Below are 15,079 nucleotides of genomic sequence, written 5' to 3'. Positions count from 1 at the left end.
GCTACCAAAACATGGAGATGCTGGGGATCGATCCCGGGACCTCATGCATGATAAGCATGCGCTCTACCACTGAGCTACATCCCGACCTGCCTGTAGTCGATTATTTTCTCCCCGGCCACTATATTGGTTCTATGCAATGCCCAATTATAAATGAGACTATTCAGATTGAGCTAATAAAACATGGAGATATGGGGAACGATCCCAGGACCTCATGCATGCTCAGCATTCACTCTACCACTGAGCTAAATCCCCACCTGTTACTCGACCATTGTTTTTTCCCAAGCCACCATAACCATTCTTTGAGAAGCCCAATTCTAAAGAAGACAATCTATTCCGATTGAGCTACCAAAACATGGAGATGCTGGGGAACGATCCCAGGACCTCATGCATGCTAAGCATGCGCTCTACCACTGAGCTACATCCCCACCTGCCAATGTACAACTTTTTTTTCCCCAGCCACCATAATGGTTCTATGTGATGCCCAATTCTAAATCAGACAATCTATTCAGATTGAGCTACCAAAACATGGAGATGCTGGGGAACGATCCCAGGACCTCATGCATGCTAAGCATGCGCTCTACCACTGAGCTACATCCCCACCTGCCCATGGACAATTGTTTTTTCCCCAGCCACCATAATGGTTCTATGTGATGCCCAATTCTAAATCAGACAATCTATCCAGATTCAGCTACCAAAACATGGAGATGCTGGGCAACGAACCCAGGACCTCATGCATGCAAAGCATACGCTCTACCACTGAGCTACATCCCCATCTGCAAAACAGCAAGCGGTTGGTCCCCAGACGCCATGGCGGTTTCTGCGATTCCTAAAAATCTATTCAGATTGAGCTACCAAAACATGGAGATGCTGGGGAACGATCCCAGGACCTCATGCATGCTAAGCATGCGCTCTACCACTGAGCTACATCCCCATCTGCCAAAGGACAATTGCTTTTTCCCCAGCCACCATAACGGTTCTATGTGATGCCCAATACTAAATCAGACAATCTATCCAGATTCACCTACCAAAACATGGAGATGCTGGGGAACGATTCCAGGACCTCATGCATGCAAAGCATACGCTCTACCACTGAGCTACATCCCCATCTACAAAACAGCAAGCGGTTGGTCCCCAGACGCCATGGCGGTTTCTGCAATTCCTAAAAACCTGAAAATCTAGTCAGATTGAGCTACCAAAACATGGAGATGCTGGGGATCGATCCCAGGACCTCATGCATGCTAAGCATGCGCTCTACCACTGAGCTACATCCCCACCTGCCAATGGACAACTGTTTTTTCCCCAGCCACCATAATGGTTCTATGTGATGCCCAATTCTAAATCAGACAATCTATTCAGATACCAAAATCTGGAGATGCTGGGGAACGATCCCAGGACCTCATGCATGCTAAGCATGCGCTCTACCACTGAGCTACATCCCCACCTGCCAATGGACAATTGTTTTTTCCTCAGCCACCATAATGGTTCTATGTGATGCCCAATTCTAAATCAGACAATCTATTCAGATACCAAAATCTGGAGATGCTGGGGAACGATCCCAGGACCTCATGCATGCAAAGCATGCGCTCTACCACTGAGCTACATCCCCACCTGCCTGTGGACAATTGTTTTTTCCCCTGACACCATAATGGTTCTATGTGATGCCCAATTCTAAATCAGACAATCTATCCAGATTCAGCTACCAAAACATGGAGATGCTGGGGAACGATCCCAGGACCTCATGCATGCAAAGCATACGCTCTACCACTGAGCTACATCCCCATCTGCAAAACAGCAAGCGGTTGGTCCCCAGACGCCATGGCGGTTTCTGCGATTCCTAAAAGTCTGAAAATCTAGTCAGATTGAGCTACCAAAAGATGGAGATGCTGGGGATCGATCCCAGGACCTCATGCATGCTAAGCATGCGCTCTACCACTGAGCTACATCCCCACCTGCCTGCAGACAATTGTTTTCTCCCCAGCCACTATATTGGTTCTATGCAATGCCGAATTCGAAATGAGACTATTCAGATTGAGCTAACAAAACATGGAGACAATGGGGAACGATCCCAGGACATCATGTATGCTAAGCATGCACTCTACGACTGAGCTACATCCCCACCTGTCACTCGACCATTGTTTTTTCCCAAACCAACATAATGGTTCTATGCGATGCCCAATTCAAAATCAGACAGTCTATCCAGATTCAGCTACTAAAACATGGAGATGCTGGGGAACGATCCCAGGACCTCATGTATGCAAAGTATACGCTCTACCAATGAGCTACATCCCCATCTGGAAAACAGCAAGCGGTTGGTCCCCAGACGCCCTGGCGGTTTCTGCGATTCCTAAAAATCTGAAAATCTAGTCAGATTGCGCTACCAAGAAATGGAAAAGCTGGGGAACGATCCCAGGACCTCATTCATGCTAAGCATGCGCTCTACCACTGAGCTACATCCCCACCTGCCAATGGACAATTGTTTTTTCCCCAGCCACCATAATGGTTCTATGTGATGCCCAATTATAAATCAGACAATCTATCCAGATTCAGCTACCAAAACATGGAGATGCTGGGGAACGATCCCAGGACCTCATGCATGCAAAGCATACGCTCTACCACTGAGCTACATCCCCATCTGCAAAACAGCAAGCGGTTGGTCCCCAGACGCCATGGCGGTTTCTGCGATTCCTAAAAATCTGAAAATCTATTCAGATTGCGCTACCAAAACATGTAGATGCTGGGAAACGATCCCAGGACCTCATGCATGCTAAGCATGCGCTCTACCACTGAGCTACATCCCCACCTGCCTGCGGACAATTGTTTTTCCCCCTGCCACTATATTGGTTCTATGCAATGCCGAATTCTAAATGAGACTATTCAGATTGAGCTAACAAAAAATGGAGATGCTGGGGAACGATCCCAGGACCTCACGCATGCTAAGCATGCGCTCTACCACTGAGCTACATCCCCACCTGGCAATCGCTGACTGTTTTTTCCCAACCCACCATGATCGTTCTATGCGATGCCCAATTCTAAATCAGACAATCTATTCAGATTGAGCTACCAAAACATGGAGATGCTGGGGATTGATCCCAGGACCTCATGCATGCGAAGCATGCGCTCTACCACTGAGCTACATCCCCACCTGCCTGCAAACAATTGTTTTCTCCCCAGCCACCATAATGGTTCTATGTGCTGACCAATTCTAAATCAGACAATCTATTCAGATTGAGCTACCAAAACATGGAGATGCTGGGGATTGATCCCAGGACCTCATGCATGCGAAGCATGCGCTCTACCACTGAGCTACATCCCCACCTGCCTGGAGACAATTGTTTTCTCCCCAGCCACCATAATGGTTCTATGTGATGCCCAATTCTAAATCAGACAATCTATTCAGATACAAAAATCTGGAAATGCTGGGGAACGATCCCAGGACCTCATGCATGCTGAGCATGCACTCTACCACTGAGCTACATCCGGACCTGTCCCTCGACCATTGTTTTTTCCCAAGCCACCATAATGGTTCTATGCGATGCCCAATTATAAATCAGACAGTCTATCCAGATTCAGCTACCAAAAGATGGAAATGCTGGGGAACGATCCCAGGACCTCATGCATGCAAAGCATACGCTCTACCACTGAGCTACATCCCCATCTGCAAAACAGTAAGCGGTTGGTCCCCAGACGCCATGGCGGTTTCTGCGATTCCTAAAAATCTGAAAATCTAGTCAGATTGAGCTACCAAGACATGGAGATGCTGGGGATAGATCCCAGGACCTCATGCATGCTAAGCATGTGCTCTACCACTGAGCTACATCCCCACCTGCCAATGGACAACTGGTTTTTCCCCAGCCACCATAATGGTTCTATGTGATGCCCAATTCTAAATCAGACAATCTATTCAGATTGAGCTACCAAAACATGGAGATGCTGGGGAACGATCCCAGGACCTCATGCATGCTAAGCATGCGCTCTACCACTGAGCTACATCCCCACCTGCCAAAGGACAATTGTTTTTTCCCCAGCCACCATAACGGTTCTATGTGATGCCCAATTCTAAATCAGACAATCTATTCAGATACCAAAATCTGGAGATGCTGGGGAACGATCCCAGGACCTCATGCATGCTAAGCATGCGCTCTACCACTGAGCTACATCCCCACCTGCCTGTGGACAATTGTTTTTTCCCCTGACACCATAAAGGTTCTATGTGATACCCAATTCTAAATCAGACAATCTATCCAGATTCAGCTACCAAAACATGGAGATGCTGGGGAACGATCCCAGGACCTCATGCATGCAAAGCATACGCTCTACCACTGAGCTACATCCCCATCTTCAAAACAGCAAGCGGTTGGTCCCCAGACGCCATGGCGGTTTCTGCGATTCCTAAAAGTCTGAAAATCTAGTCAGATTGAGCTACCAAAACATGGAGATGCTGGGGATCGATCCCAGGACCTCATGCATGCTAAGCATGCGCTCTACCACTGAGCTACATCCCCACCTGCCAATGGACAACTGTTTTTTCCCAAGCCACCATAATGGTTCTATGCGATGCCCAATTCTAAATCAGACAGTCTATCCAGATTCAGCTACCAAAAGATGGAAATGCTGGGGAACGATCCCAGGACCTCATGGATGCAAAGCATACGCTCTACCACTGAGCTACATCCCCACCTGCCTGCTGACAATTGTTTTTTCCCCTGCCACTATATTGGTTCTATGCAATGCCGAATTCTAAATGAGACTATTCAGATTGAGCTAACAAAACATGGAGATGCTGGGGATCGATCCCAGGACCTCATGCATGCTAAGCATGCGCTCTACCACTGAGCTACATCCCCACCTGCCAATGGACAACTGTTTTTTCCCCAGCCACCATAATGGTTCTATGTGATGCCCAATTCTAAATAAGACAATCTATTCAGATTGAGCTACCAAAACATGGAGATGCTGGGGAACGATCCCAGGACCTCATGCATGCTAAGCATGCGCTCTACCACTGAGCTACATCCCCACCTGCCAATGGACAATTGTTTTTTTCCTCAGCCACCATAATGGTTTTATGTGATGCCCAATTCTAAATCAGACAATCTATTCAGATACCAAAATCTGGAGATGCTGGGGAACGATCCCAGGACCTCATGCATGCAAAGCATGCGCTCTACCACTGAGCTACATCCCCACCTGCCTGCTGACAATTGTTTTTTCCCCTGCCACTATATTGGTTCTATGCAATGCCGAATTCTAAATGAGACTATTCAGATTGAGCTAACAAAAAATGGAGATGCTGGGGAACGATCCCAGGACCTCACGCATGCTAAGCATGCGCTCTACCACTGAGCTACATCCCCACCTGGCGATCGATGACTGTTTTTTCCCAACCCACCATGATCGTTCTATGCGATGCCCAATTCTAAATCAGACAATCTATTCAGATTGAGCTACCAAAACATGGAGATGCTGGGGATTGATCCCAGGACCTCATGCATGCGAAGCATGCGCTCTACCACTGAGCTACATCCCCACCTGCCTGCAAACAATTGTTTTCTCCCCAGCCACCATAATGGTTCTATGTGATGACAAATTCCAAATCAGACAATCTATTCAGATTGAGCTACCAAAACATGGAGATGCTGGGGATTGATCCCAGGACCTCATGCATGCGAAGCATGCGCTCTACCACTGAGCTACATCCCCACCTGCCTGGAGACAATTGTTTTCTCCCCAGCCACCATAATGGTTCTATGTGATGCCCAATTCTAAATCAGACAATCTATTCAGATACCAAAATCTGGAAATGCTGGGGAACGATCCCAGGACCTCATGCATGCTGAGCATGCACTCTACCACTCAGCTACATCCGCACCTGTCCCTCGACCATTGTTTTTTCCCAAGCCACCATAATGGTTCTATGCGATGCCCAATTCTAAATCAGACAGTCTATCCAGATTCAGCTACCAAAAGATGGAGATGCTGGGGAACGATGCCAGGACCTCATGCATGCAAAGCATACGCTCTACCACTGAGCTACATCCCCATCTGCAAAACAGTAAGCGGTTGGTCCCCAGACGCCATGGCGGTTTCTGCGATTCCTAAAAATCTGAAAATCTAGTCAGATTGAGCTACCAAAACATGGAGATGCTGGGGATCGATCCCAGGACCTCATGCATGCTAAGCATGTGCTCTACCACTGAGCTACATCCCCACCTGCCAATGGACAACTGTTTTTTCCCCAGCCACCATAATGGTTCTATGTGATGCCCAATTCTAAATCAGACAATCTATTCAGATTGAGCTACCAAAACATGGAGATGCTGGGGAACGATCCCAGGACCTCATGCATGCTAAGCATGCGCTCTACCACTGAGCTACATCCCCACCTGCCAATGGACAATTGTTTTTTCCCCAGCCACCATAACAGTTCTATGTGATGCCCAATTCTAAATCAGACAATCTATTCAGATACCAAAATCTGGAGATGCTGGGGAACGATCCCAGGACCTCATGCACGCAAAGCATGCGATCTACCACTGAGCTACATCCCCACCTGCCTGTGGACAATTGTTTTTTCCCCTGACACCATAATGGTTCTATGTGATGCCCAATTCTAAATCAGACAATCTATCCAGATTCAGCTACCAAAACATGGAGATGCTGGGGAACGATCCCAGGACCTCATGCATGCAAAGCATACGCTCTACCACTGAGCTACATCCCCATCTGCAAAACAGCAAGCGGTTGGTCCCCAGACGCCATGGCGGTTTCTGCGATTCCTAAAAGTCTGAAAATCTAGTCAGATTGAGCTACCAAAACATGGAGATGCTGGGGATCGATCCCAGGACCTCATGCATGCTAAGCATGCGCTCTACCACTGAGCTACATCCCCACCTGCCAATGAACAACTGTTTTTTCCCAAGCCACCATAATGGTTCTATGCGATGCCCAATTCTAAATCAGACAGTCTATCCAGATTCAGCTACCAAAAGATGGAAATGCTGGGGAACGATCCCAGGACCTCATGGATGCAAAGCATACGCTCTACCACTGAGCTACATCCCCATGTGAAGTTCAATTTGCATGCATGGTTAACATCAATCAGGTAATCCATTCAGATTGAACTACCAAAAATTGAAGATGCTGGGGATAGAGCCCAAGATTTCATGCATGCAAAGTATGGCCTCTACCACTGAGCTACATGGGCAAGTGGTTGGTTACGATGCATGTGAAATTCAGGTGGCATGCATGGTTAACTCAGAAGTAATCAGATTTTTCTTTTTAAATTGCGGGCAATACAAGGGACAATTAGCTCTAAAAAGTCTTATTTTTTGTTGAAAATTCAGAATAGACAGTTTTCACATTAGCAAAACTTTCAATATTTTATTGAATTGCCCAATTTAAAATGTTAGCAATGAAATTGGGGGTATTCTCCCCCAATTCCCCTGATTAACTGGTAGCACCACTTTTGCCATTTTCTCTAGTTCTTCCTTCAGCCCTTGGTATTTCCCCAGCTTTTCACATTCCATTTTGCAGGATGAATTTGGAAGTCCAACAGGATCATGGCCTGGCTGCCATCTTGATTCTGGTACCTCTAATCCATCCATATTTGGTACAGATATTCTGGTACACTATTCCTGCTACGTACCTGGTTATGCCGCTCCATGTATGCCTTACCTGCCAGTATCTTTCACCCGGCTGTGTTGTGCTGCACCGTCACTGGGGCTTCTTTGCACTACACCTGGGATCATGTCTGATGTGGTAGACCCCAGCCTCTGCTGGTCTTGTTTTTAGGGCCTGCTGCTGTAATGTTAAGAGACTCATGCTGTCATGTAGTCCAGCCTTTTCAAGGCATTGGTATGCTTTTTCAATGTCAGGCACTTGACGGTGGTACATGCCATGCAAGGGCCTGTCTTTCCATGACAGTCCATCTGGCTCCTTCTCCTTACTGGGCTTCTGTTGCCCGAGGCATTCACTTAGCAGGTCGTCCCAGGGGTCCATCATCTTAATGTATGGTGGTTTGTTGTTTCCTCCTGGATAGTGCCCTGGGCACTGTACCAGAATGGTCACACTACAGTGGAGTTACTTTAGTCACATTCACCATGTTTCTTGAAGCTTGATTCTTTTGAGATATGAGACTAAAACGCAGAAAGAGCAATCAAGTAGCAGTGTAAACTCTTACTGTAACAATTTGATTTGATTGGTTGCTCGATCATACTAACATAAACCAAAAACAGACGAAAGAAAGCAGATATAAAATTAATCTTTAAGCAGTTTACCTACATGTTCTCCAAACGGAATCAAGACAATTTTACTATCACATCAGTCACACTAATAAAACCAAATTACAATTTATTTAGTTTCGCCTGATTTTTATTTAATGAGTGTCAAGGATACATTCACCATAAAGGAAACACACGGGCATGAAGTAAAGCTTTTGAACCAATAAGAGACAATTACTACAAAATAAAAGCATCCAAGACAACATAAAACACAAGACAGGACTTAAAACTGACAAAGCATAAACAATGAGAGATGACAATGAGATGAATCTGAGCTTCTACTTTGGCAAATAAATTGTGTACTTTGTTCATACTTTGTGCAGTTTGAAATTTGAGAATAATTGAACTAATATTCTATCATTCTTTTTGCAACTTAAAAACAGGTTGAGTGTTGGTTTTGCAGTTAACTCTTCACACAGTAAGTCACACACTGTATACTTTATGGCTGGCGACATCCTTGGCTTTCTAAAGGATAGCTATGTCTTTTGACATTTGCTTTTCAACGTATTTATATGGCTCTGCGTAGTTTAGCATTAATTATCACTCCAGTAATTTTTGATCCTACACTCTTTCCCTTTTGACGGAATTACCACGATTTTGACCTTTACGAACAGGTGGTGCAAAACCTCTACATACAGTAATTGGTTGAAGGTCACACTTATGTTCAGTTATATAATTGGGAGGCATGAAGGATTGGAGGAGTGAACAGTGCAGCTGCAGCTCTGGTGGCACTAGTGTACTAGATACAATAATAAACCAGTAGAACCTCGTAATCTGGACAAGTATCACTAGTGGTATGACAGCTCCTACAAGCAGTGCGCGAAAGTATCACTGCTACGTAAGTGCAGTTCAGTTTTGACTTTTAAAATTAATTACTGTTTTTAAATACGTATATAGTACAATTTTTATTCAACCGTTACTGAAGTTTTTTCCACAGTCAAGTCAGTGTTCATGTTAAAGCTTCTGTCAAACAAGTTTCGCTGTTACTCATTACAGAGTAAAAATGGCAGATTTGGAAATCCAAACCGTAGTGCAGCACAATGTTGTCATTTCTGGTCTGAAGTGACTTGGGGAACATGTTTGTTCCATTCTTTTTCTTTTTCAACTGGTTCAGGTTTACAGCACCGGGCCTTTAAGAGGGGACATGATTTATTTAAACCTTTTACGTCACACTGCACAACGGTAGGTCTCTAAGTCCCCTTTCTCTTTTAAAAGTCCAGATATCTCCCCTAAAAATAAGATGCACAAGCTTTTTACATCATTCCTCTGGTGCCTGTTGTAGAGTCACTGTGCTAGCCAAGAAATTTGTTCTGTGTCAGTGGTCATGCATGATTCAATTAAAGTGGCCTACCTGAAGGAAAACAATGAAAACAAAAGAAAAAAAACATGCAAAATACATCAACCAAAGGTGTTAAGAGGAAGCTCGAGTTCCTGTTTGATTATAATGCACGAGCTCTATCTAGGTGTACTTAATAAATTGACACGTGGGAATAGAAGCTACGTGCGATTGCACTGCCGCGTGATAAATGTTCCTATCACAAAGTGCTCTTATCTCAACCTTCCCTGCCACCAGAGCTGTCGTATTCAATCAAGTAACTTCAACAAAGAATTGATTTATTTATCTTCAAGCTGCTAAAGAATATCCCCACTAAAGGGTTAGCGCTTAGGGTGGACGTATTCTGAGCGCTGATAAGACAATTTACCCCATAGTATCGCAAGCACATTTATTTAGTCGGGACAGGTTTTGTGTTAGCTTTTTAAGGGATAATTTTGTTTACTTGGAGCAATTTATCAAAGTGTTTCTCCAACTGACTTCTCATTCCCAGTCTTTATCACATTTCTATTTTTGACAACTCTAACATTGAGGGGCTTTCTGGGAGTCGATTTTTCGAACAAGGAAAATGTTCTCTTCAGCCATCTTGGTCGTTAAAAGCTCAGCAAGAATCCATTCATTTCTTTTCGTTTTTTCTCTATCACCATGGTTTTTGTGTTGCTAAAACGTTTGCTTTGTTTGTCACACTGGGTGTTCAAATAATAGCTTGACTGAAAAACAGTGTGTGGACCCTTTTGGGGAGAAGCTTGTGTGTCTTCAGTGATTCCTAAATGCTGGCTCATGACCCAAATGTTGTACTGCACTATTATTGCACTTTCTCAATGGACTATGACTGGAACAACACACCAAAATTGATCAAGCTTGAATTTTGAAAGGCTTGAAATGGCTGCCAGTCCTACTTCAAAACCAGGGGTCACCAATTCCGTTCCTTGGAGTGTGGTGTCCCGCATGTTTTGTATACCTACCTGTTGCAACACACCTGATTCATATGATCAGGATCATTGGCCAGCTTCAGCAGACCTTGCTGCTTATCTGATCAAAACAATAACGTTTCATATAATACAGAAGTAATACTCCATTTTGAATTCCGTGATTTTCTCGGCTATTTTCTGCCAGTGCAAGGCATACTGTTCATCAGAAATAACAACTAAAGAATTTAAATAGAACAAAATATATAGTACCTTCCACTTAATTTGACCACATTGAAAAACACCCCAAAACAACACAATTGACAGTTAACACATCATGGCAATATGCCATACATAGTATATGTATAAACATATTTTCAATACAAACAATAATAAAGGGGAACTGCATAAAGACACAATTCTCCATGTTGGATCTAATGCCTTTCCTAATTTACATATAATTCATAGCATTGATTAATATCAAATGTGCCCATCTGAATGCATCAGTCAGACAAATTAGGCACTTCTGGTTTATTAGCAATCATCATTTCAAAACATATGCATTATCCACTTGGTTTATAATAAGCAACAGCAACCATCCTTAATGCTTAATGACTTTGCTCTTCAAAACAAAATGAATTAATGATGAGTGTTAAAATTTTGACACCATACAATATTCTTTCTATTCTTTTTGTGTGCAATCCATTCTTTTTTGCCATTATTGTCTACTTTATTTTATGTATTCATGTTGTGAGTCATTGAGTTTGTATTGCTTTACTGTGATGTAGTGAGTGCAATATTCGCTATTCGACCTATGTCCTCCAAATCTCCAAAAAGTCAGGAAAAGGAAAACAAAAAAAGAATTGTGCCAATTAGAAGTGCTGCATTCTCATGTGCCGTCATGAAAGCTGTTCCCACTCTGCAGTTTTGGTGCAACGTTTTGGGAAATCTTTTTGAAAATGTGTTATGCTGGGCAGCATGGTAGAGCACTGGTTAGCACATCACCTCAGAGGTTGAGGGTTTGGTTCCAACTACGTCTGGCCTTCCAGTGTGGAGTTTGCATGGTAGGCCAATGAACCAATCGAAATTGCTCGTAGGATTGAGTGTGGGCGAGAATGTTTGTTCCTCTATGTGTGCCCTGCGATTGGCTAACAACCAGTTCAGGGTGTACCCTGCCTACTGCCCGAAGTCAGTTGGAGTAGGCTTCAACATGCCCGTGCCCCCCTGAGGAGAAATGGTTCAGATAATGTATGCATGGATGTTCGGCTCTTCAGTTTATTAGCTCTCCTAGTGAATGCAGCCTGCCCAGAAACTCGCTTTCCTTTAGGCTAATAATTTCAGTGGAACCCAGTTTTTTCCTTTTTTGTTTTGTTGAAGTGGGGTTTAATCTGAGGATTTTTTGTTTTCTTTTTCCTTGATACCACCTCGGTTTATAACTGTTCGGCTCTTCCAACTTTTCTGATAAGCAGTCTCTGCAAACAAACTTTTTTACAAAACAAATCGAAGCTTTGTTTTGCCAACTGTCAGCAATAAAATGCTGAATGGGAATCAGTGCACTACATTCATGCCACGGCAATATTGGAAAAATTCAGGGACAGAACCACCATTCCACTTCCTCAGGATATTTACTGAAGTGACAGCAAGAGAAAGAGAATGCCCTGAAATAGATTTGATATTTATCAAATGCAGTTTGAGCGGGCAAATGAAATGGAGGTTAAAAGTCTAGCTGCAGGTTTTAAAATTTGCTTTACTGCTGCAGTATCTAATGATCTAATAAGGAGATAAGAATAGATGAATAGATTAAGGGCCCAAGGCCACTGGTATTAGTGATGATGGGAAGATGAGAAATGGTTCAACTGCTACACCAATTTTTTTATTTTAATGAAGAAAATACACCTCTAAAAATATATGACCTCCCAGTACATTTGTTTGCATCATATCACTGAGATTTGTCATGGGTATAGATTCTATATACTGCTTGAAAATAGACTTAACCTCCTCAGCGTTTCATAACCATTTTAACCCAAATCCTCATAACCAATTTATGAAAATGCAAATGGTTGCTTGTGTACATGTCTTGATTGACAAGCAACCAATTAGGATTGTAAGCTCCATCTTAACAGTGACCCTAACATGTGGTAGAAAATGGATGGATGGGTGTGTGAATTCACGTTCATAAGCTTTAATGCAATTCGTTTTTATTTATCTTATTACTGAGTTGTCATGGCAAAGACATATAACATGGACTTGACGCAAATGCGTATTATTGCCAATAGTGGCTGATGGCCTTACACCCCCAGTGCACAAGAACAGGTATGGCTGAGTAACAATTTGTCAGACATTCACAACCGAGCTGTAAGCTTGGGTGTCAGGAGGTGCCATACAAAAAACGGTCACCAACACATGCCGGAGACACCAGCCTAAACCAAATCCAATTATGGAAATGCCTGTTGTCAACTTCCCATCGTTTCCTCTTTAATGCTGGGGTACCAAATGGAGACAAATTAAGTATACCCAACACATTCCAGCAAATAGGGGAGGTATGTGCAGTCTCTTCAATTATACTGTAAGACAATTCTTGTAAGTCACATTTCTGGTAGATTCATTATCAAATTTGACATGATGGGATGTTGTGCATAAAGCCAACACAAGCCACTTCAGCTTCCTTGCAAGAAGCAGTAATGAGAATGGAATGTGATAGGAATGCATGTATTTTACAGTACGTGATGAAACCCTGTGTACAGCATGTATGTACTGAACGGCTTAGGTTAGTCAAATACGTTAAAATAGCGCAGGGGTGACCAACCCGCGGCTCGCGAGCTGCATGCGGCTCCTTGGCTGTTTTCATGTGGCTCCTTTACAGTCATATCAACATTTTTTTTTTTTTTGTGCGTGTTCGCTTCACTTGAGTTCAATATGGTATTTGGTAGTTCATGTGTGCTCATGTGTATGATGTGGCTCCTTGCGGCAACACAGTAAAAAATAAGGCTCAGTCTCTGACTGGTTGGCCACCCCTGCAATAGTGGAATTCAAATCTGATTAGTCCAACTAAGAGATTAGACTGTGAGAATGCTTCATATTTTTCTGACACTTATTGATAAAACGGAAAATGAAACATTCTGTAGGTTGTGCAAGAGGGTACAAGTGTTGAACCCCTTGGTGAGGGTGAATTTTAGTGGGGGACAAGCCATGTTCAACTCATAGCTCGGATGTGAGACTCCAGCTGTGAGAAATTCACCACTCCTACGCCTCACTGACTTCAATCAGGGAAAAAAAATGCCTAGAACAACAAATGTCCCAATTTCCATTTAACTCCATATGCATAATTCATGTGACCTATGATTGTGCGTGCAACTTGGCTTTGAACAACAAGTGGTCTGAAGGGCATATGTGTTTTAAAGGTTAAACGTCTGACTAGCATGCTAGGAGCACATACAGTATAGTCGCCTTCATTGCCTTTCAGTGGTTAGCCTTACGTAGGTTTGCCTGCCCCATGCTTTTCTTCGGGTACTCTGACTTCCTCGTATCATCCAAACACACAAATTAGATTCAGACCTAAATAAAACTAAAACTGGACAGTGTACTTCAGCCACACGTACAATATTTTCCATAAGAAGAAACATCAAAGCCAAAGACGAAGGGCGAACTTGTTGAAATAATCCAAAAGAAATGAAAAATTGATTTGCTTGTGGCAATATGAAATAAGATCGCTCTTTGATTGGAAAAAAAAAAAAATCCACCCAGGCCAGGACACAGAACACAACAAAAAGATGTGCACAGCTTGGTCTTGGTGCCATATTTCAGTTTTTCCTTGAAAATGTTCAAAACATCCAAAAAAAAAAAAAAAGTCAAATTTGCAACACTGGTTGTTTTTTAAGCTATTAAATAGATAATTTAGTTCAGCAGTCAGGTGAAGGTACTCACAAGCTTTTCTGTTTGAAAAATCACTTCTTTGGAGATTCATCACCTGCTTACTTGCTCTACAATGCGGATACAATGTGATTTATGTCGCACTCCCGCGGAAACAAGAGCAGAAACAGTGGAAAGAGGAGAAAGCTGAATAGCGATCTGATTGGGATATAAATACAGTCTGCGGGGTGTCTGGCTCAGACAGATTAGCTGCAGTGCAGAGACTACGCAGAAAACCAGCGTATGTTTGTGGCACACGCCGGTGACAAAAACACAAAGAGACAGAGAAAGGCAGTGTGCATTTAGAAACAAATTCATCCGGAGTGGCTTCAGAAATCAGGTATGAGGCCTAAATATATCATTTGTCTCCAAAAAAGAGGCTATAAAGTTTCTAAACAGCCTGCTGTGTTGACAGAATGCCGCCACTTCTATATATATATATATATATATATATATATATATATATATATATATATATATATAAGGGAAGCGATTTTCCAGTTGGAGTGATATTTTTTCACATGCACATATCATATAATTATTTTTGTTTCCTCTTTCCTCATGTTAGTAATATATATATACGACTGACAAACAAAGCCGACCAGATGGGCAAAGTCACAATGTTGGCAATCAACAGGAAGGATGGGGTG

The 15,079-nt window shown here is 43.1% G+C and overlaps 36 non-coding genes across 36 annotated transcripts; all 36 read right to left on the bottom strand.

The window, feature by feature from the left end:
* Positions 1-353: 353 nt before the first annotated feature.
* Positions 354-425, bottom strand: trnaa-agc (transfer RNA alanine (anticodon AGC)). The gene has a single exon. It is a non-coding gene; the product is annotated as a tRNA-Ala (tRNA).
* Positions 426-526: 101 nt separating this feature from the next.
* trnaa-agc (transfer RNA alanine (anticodon AGC)) lies at positions 527-598 on the bottom strand. The gene has a single exon. It is a non-coding gene; the product is annotated as a tRNA-Ala (tRNA).
* Positions 599-699: 101 nt separating this feature from the next.
* On the bottom strand, positions 700-771 carry trnaa-ugc (transfer RNA alanine (anticodon UGC)). Its single transcript has one exon. It is a non-coding gene; the product is annotated as a tRNA-Ala (tRNA).
* Positions 772-859: 88 nt separating this feature from the next.
* trnaa-agc (transfer RNA alanine (anticodon AGC)) lies at positions 860-931 on the bottom strand. Its single transcript has one exon. It is a non-coding gene; the product is annotated as a tRNA-Ala (tRNA).
* Positions 932-1,032: 101 nt separating this feature from the next.
* On the bottom strand, positions 1,033-1,104 carry trnaa-ugc (transfer RNA alanine (anticodon UGC)). The gene has a single exon. It is a non-coding gene; the product is annotated as a tRNA-Ala (tRNA).
* Positions 1,105-1,200: 96 nt separating this feature from the next.
* trnaa-agc (transfer RNA alanine (anticodon AGC)) lies at positions 1,201-1,272 on the bottom strand. The gene has a single exon. It is a non-coding gene; the product is annotated as a tRNA-Ala (tRNA).
* Positions 1,273-1,367: 95 nt separating this feature from the next.
* trnaa-agc (transfer RNA alanine (anticodon AGC)) lies at positions 1,368-1,439 on the bottom strand. Its single transcript has one exon. It is a non-coding gene; the product is annotated as a tRNA-Ala (tRNA).
* Positions 1,440-1,534: 95 nt separating this feature from the next.
* trnaa-ugc (transfer RNA alanine (anticodon UGC)) lies at positions 1,535-1,606 on the bottom strand. The gene has a single exon. It is a non-coding gene; the product is annotated as a tRNA-Ala (tRNA).
* Positions 1,607-1,707: 101 nt separating this feature from the next.
* On the bottom strand, positions 1,708-1,779 carry trnaa-ugc (transfer RNA alanine (anticodon UGC)). Its single transcript has one exon. It is a non-coding gene; the product is annotated as a tRNA-Ala (tRNA).
* A 96-nt stretch (positions 1,780-1,875) lies between these two features.
* On the bottom strand, positions 1,876-1,947 carry trnaa-agc (transfer RNA alanine (anticodon AGC)). Its single transcript has one exon. It is a non-coding gene; the product is annotated as a tRNA-Ala (tRNA).
* A 438-nt stretch (positions 1,948-2,385) lies between these two features.
* On the bottom strand, positions 2,386-2,457 carry trnaa-agc (transfer RNA alanine (anticodon AGC)). Its single transcript has one exon. It is a non-coding gene; the product is annotated as a tRNA-Ala (tRNA).
* A 101-nt stretch (positions 2,458-2,558) lies between these two features.
* On the bottom strand, positions 2,559-2,630 carry trnaa-ugc (transfer RNA alanine (anticodon UGC)). The gene has a single exon. It is a non-coding gene; the product is annotated as a tRNA-Ala (tRNA).
* A 96-nt stretch (positions 2,631-2,726) lies between these two features.
* trnaa-agc (transfer RNA alanine (anticodon AGC)) lies at positions 2,727-2,798 on the bottom strand. Its single transcript has one exon. It is a non-coding gene; the product is annotated as a tRNA-Ala (tRNA).
* A 97-nt stretch (positions 2,799-2,895) lies between these two features.
* Positions 2,896-2,967, bottom strand: trnaa-agc (transfer RNA alanine (anticodon AGC)). Its single transcript has one exon. It is a non-coding gene; the product is annotated as a tRNA-Ala (tRNA).
* Positions 2,968-3,068: 101 nt separating this feature from the next.
* trnaa-cgc (transfer RNA alanine (anticodon CGC)) lies at positions 3,069-3,140 on the bottom strand. The gene has a single exon. It is a non-coding gene; the product is annotated as a tRNA-Ala (tRNA).
* A 101-nt stretch (positions 3,141-3,241) lies between these two features.
* trnaa-cgc (transfer RNA alanine (anticodon CGC)) lies at positions 3,242-3,313 on the bottom strand. The gene has a single exon. It is a non-coding gene; the product is annotated as a tRNA-Ala (tRNA).
* A 268-nt stretch (positions 3,314-3,581) lies between these two features.
* Positions 3,582-3,653, bottom strand: trnaa-ugc (transfer RNA alanine (anticodon UGC)). The gene has a single exon. It is a non-coding gene; the product is annotated as a tRNA-Ala (tRNA).
* A 96-nt stretch (positions 3,654-3,749) lies between these two features.
* trnaa-agc (transfer RNA alanine (anticodon AGC)) lies at positions 3,750-3,821 on the bottom strand. Its single transcript has one exon. It is a non-coding gene; the product is annotated as a tRNA-Ala (tRNA).
* Positions 3,822-3,922: 101 nt separating this feature from the next.
* On the bottom strand, positions 3,923-3,994 carry trnaa-agc (transfer RNA alanine (anticodon AGC)). The gene has a single exon. It is a non-coding gene; the product is annotated as a tRNA-Ala (tRNA).
* A 95-nt stretch (positions 3,995-4,089) lies between these two features.
* On the bottom strand, positions 4,090-4,161 carry trnaa-agc (transfer RNA alanine (anticodon AGC)). Its single transcript has one exon. It is a non-coding gene; the product is annotated as a tRNA-Ala (tRNA).
* Positions 4,162-4,262: 101 nt separating this feature from the next.
* On the bottom strand, positions 4,263-4,334 carry trnaa-ugc (transfer RNA alanine (anticodon UGC)). The gene has a single exon. It is a non-coding gene; the product is annotated as a tRNA-Ala (tRNA).
* A 96-nt stretch (positions 4,335-4,430) lies between these two features.
* On the bottom strand, positions 4,431-4,502 carry trnaa-agc (transfer RNA alanine (anticodon AGC)). Its single transcript has one exon. It is a non-coding gene; the product is annotated as a tRNA-Ala (tRNA).
* A 101-nt stretch (positions 4,503-4,603) lies between these two features.
* Positions 4,604-4,675, bottom strand: trnaa-ugc (transfer RNA alanine (anticodon UGC)). The gene has a single exon. It is a non-coding gene; the product is annotated as a tRNA-Ala (tRNA).
* Positions 4,676-4,772: 97 nt separating this feature from the next.
* Positions 4,773-4,844, bottom strand: trnaa-agc (transfer RNA alanine (anticodon AGC)). The gene has a single exon. It is a non-coding gene; the product is annotated as a tRNA-Ala (tRNA).
* A 101-nt stretch (positions 4,845-4,945) lies between these two features.
* Positions 4,946-5,017, bottom strand: trnaa-agc (transfer RNA alanine (anticodon AGC)). Its single transcript has one exon. It is a non-coding gene; the product is annotated as a tRNA-Ala (tRNA).
* A 96-nt stretch (positions 5,018-5,113) lies between these two features.
* Positions 5,114-5,185, bottom strand: trnaa-ugc (transfer RNA alanine (anticodon UGC)). Its single transcript has one exon. It is a non-coding gene; the product is annotated as a tRNA-Ala (tRNA).
* Positions 5,186-5,282: 97 nt separating this feature from the next.
* On the bottom strand, positions 5,283-5,354 carry trnaa-agc (transfer RNA alanine (anticodon AGC)). Its single transcript has one exon. It is a non-coding gene; the product is annotated as a tRNA-Ala (tRNA).
* A 101-nt stretch (positions 5,355-5,455) lies between these two features.
* trnaa-cgc (transfer RNA alanine (anticodon CGC)) lies at positions 5,456-5,527 on the bottom strand. Its single transcript has one exon. It is a non-coding gene; the product is annotated as a tRNA-Ala (tRNA).
* A 101-nt stretch (positions 5,528-5,628) lies between these two features.
* trnaa-cgc (transfer RNA alanine (anticodon CGC)) lies at positions 5,629-5,700 on the bottom strand. The gene has a single exon. It is a non-coding gene; the product is annotated as a tRNA-Ala (tRNA).
* Positions 5,701-5,968: 268 nt separating this feature from the next.
* Positions 5,969-6,040, bottom strand: trnaa-ugc (transfer RNA alanine (anticodon UGC)). The gene has a single exon. It is a non-coding gene; the product is annotated as a tRNA-Ala (tRNA).
* A 96-nt stretch (positions 6,041-6,136) lies between these two features.
* trnaa-agc (transfer RNA alanine (anticodon AGC)) lies at positions 6,137-6,208 on the bottom strand. Its single transcript has one exon. It is a non-coding gene; the product is annotated as a tRNA-Ala (tRNA).
* A 101-nt stretch (positions 6,209-6,309) lies between these two features.
* Positions 6,310-6,381, bottom strand: trnaa-agc (transfer RNA alanine (anticodon AGC)). The gene has a single exon. It is a non-coding gene; the product is annotated as a tRNA-Ala (tRNA).
* Positions 6,382-6,476: 95 nt separating this feature from the next.
* trnaa-ugc (transfer RNA alanine (anticodon UGC)) lies at positions 6,477-6,548 on the bottom strand. The gene has a single exon. It is a non-coding gene; the product is annotated as a tRNA-Ala (tRNA).
* Positions 6,549-6,649: 101 nt separating this feature from the next.
* trnaa-ugc (transfer RNA alanine (anticodon UGC)) lies at positions 6,650-6,721 on the bottom strand. The gene has a single exon. It is a non-coding gene; the product is annotated as a tRNA-Ala (tRNA).
* Positions 6,722-6,817: 96 nt separating this feature from the next.
* trnaa-agc (transfer RNA alanine (anticodon AGC)) lies at positions 6,818-6,889 on the bottom strand. The gene has a single exon. It is a non-coding gene; the product is annotated as a tRNA-Ala (tRNA).
* A 101-nt stretch (positions 6,890-6,990) lies between these two features.
* trnaa-ugc (transfer RNA alanine (anticodon UGC)) lies at positions 6,991-7,062 on the bottom strand. Its single transcript has one exon. It is a non-coding gene; the product is annotated as a tRNA-Ala (tRNA).
* Between the last annotated feature and the right edge of the window lie 8,017 nt (positions 7,063-15,079).

The sequence above is a fragment of the Syngnathus scovelli genome, chromosome 2, assembly GCF_024217435.2.
Source record: "Syngnathus scovelli strain Florida chromosome 2, RoL_Ssco_1.2, whole genome shotgun sequence".
Lineage (NCBI taxonomy): Eukaryota > Metazoa > Chordata > Actinopteri > Syngnathiformes > Syngnathidae > Syngnathus > Syngnathus scovelli.
Note: the sequence above shows the minus strand (reverse complement) of the source record. Positions and strands in the feature narration are given on the sequence as shown.